Here is a 1,801-nt window from a genome sequence, read left to right on the forward strand (position 1 = left end):
TGAGCTCAAATCTTAGTACATCACTATGTTGCCCCACTTCCATGGGCTACCCTCTGAGGATGCATACCTATTTCTTAGGGAATTTGAGGAGGTTTGTATTCTGATTAAGGTCTAACAATTGAATGATGATGCTGTAAAATTAAGGTTTATAACTTTTGCACTCAAGGACTAAGCTAAGAAATGGCTCTATGGTCTGCCTACCAATTCCATTACCACATGGGATGGGTTTGCTCTAGTTTTCCTGAAAAAATTCTTTCCTTTGTATAAAACCAATAAACTCAGGAGTGACATTCTTCAATTTAGGAGAAAACCTAGTGAGTCGTTCTCCAAATTTATGGAGAGATTTAAGGACCTCCTTTAGGAATGCCCTCACCATGGAATTGATACATGGCAACCTTGTCAAATAACTTATAAGGGTATTGATTATCAAACTACATAGTTGTTGGAGTCTATGTGCCCCAAAGGTTTTACATCTTTTATAAATGAAGACGACGCTTGTAACTTTCTACTTTAATTGGCTGAGAAAACCAGAGAGTGGGAGTCTATTCAAGAAATTGAGAGGATAAATAAAGGTTACCTTGTAAACGGTGTTGTGACCAAAGAGGCTCAAATTGAGTCTTATCAAGAGACTCGAAGCAATAGTAGTCAAAGAACCTGCCCAACTGAACCAAATAAATCATTCTATGCCTATGTGTAGTTGGCTTCAATCTCCCACACATGTGATGGAGGAGTGCCTTAATATTTTTAGTGTGAATGGTTTGAATGTAGGTCCTAAAAATGTGAATTCCATGTCCCAAAACAACCCTTATAGTCAGACCTATAATCCAGGATGGAGGAAGCATCCTAACTTCTCTTGGAATCAAGTCAATAATCAAATAGGTCCTAATTTTCAACCCTTGAGTCAAGGGCAGCTTGTTCCCCAACAAGCCAATAATCAAGTAGGTCCTAATTTTCAACCCTTGAGTTAAGGTCAGTTTGTTCCCTATTGCTGCTGAAAATCCGTATGAGCTGATCCTGCACAAGCACAGAAGGCAGAGGCCCGAAGCTTTGTCCGGGTTAGTCCTCCGACGCTCAAGTTAGAGATCGGTCGCACAGTTTTTTTACAGGAGTGATGGTGTGGGTTTTGATGCTTACCTTTTTCCTCCGCTCCAGCCCTCTCTTATAGCCCTTGGGGTTTAGGGTTTCTCTTTTCCTTAGAGGAGTCCTCCTCGGGTCCGCCTCCTTTCCTTTTCGAGTCCTACTCGGATAGGTCTTATCCCCTTCATGGGGAATATTCTCTTTACGCGGTTGACGGAGTAGGAGTCCTTGCAGCCTTTATCAGGTGGGCGACATGTGTCTAGGTGGGCGACACATGTCCTTGCCCTATGGGGCAATCAATTTGGCCGTATCAGGAGCCCCCTTACTCTCACCAGGAGGCTTCTCCTGTGGGAGTAACTAAGTTTTTCATCATCATTTTTTTTTCGTTCATGTGTCCCTTCGGCCTTATTCCTTCGGCTTCGACCTTAGTCTTGCTTGAGACAGAGACCTTCTGTCAGGTCAGCTCGGCCTGAGCTCCCAACCGAGGTAGGGACCTTTGGTCAGGTCCGCCCGGCCTTAGCCTAAGCTCCCAACCGAGGTTGTGACCTTCGGTCAGGTCTGCTCGGCCTTGGCCAGAGCTCCCAACCGAGGTTAAGACCTTCGATCAGATCAGCTCGGCCTCGGCCTGAGCTCCAAACCGAGGTATGGACCTTTGGTTAGGTTCGCTCGGCCTTGGCCTGAGCTCCCAACCGAGGTATGGACCTTTGGTCAGGTCCGCTCTGCC

General features: G+C 45.5%; 1 non-coding gene across 1 annotated transcript; it reads right to left on the bottom strand.

The window, feature by feature from the left end:
• Nucleotides 1–274: 274 nt before the first annotated feature.
• On the bottom strand, nt 275–381 carry LOC122087757. Its single transcript, XR_006142832.1, has one exon. It is a non-coding gene; the product is annotated as a small nucleolar RNA R71 (small nucleolar RNA).
• Between the last annotated feature and the right edge of the window lie 1,420 nt (nt 382–1,801).

This window comes from Macadamia integrifolia, chromosome 8 (genome assembly GCF_013358625.1).
Source record: "Macadamia integrifolia cultivar HAES 741 chromosome 8, SCU_Mint_v3, whole genome shotgun sequence".
Classification (NCBI taxonomy): Eukaryota; Viridiplantae; Streptophyta; class Magnoliopsida; order Proteales; family Proteaceae; genus Macadamia; species Macadamia integrifolia.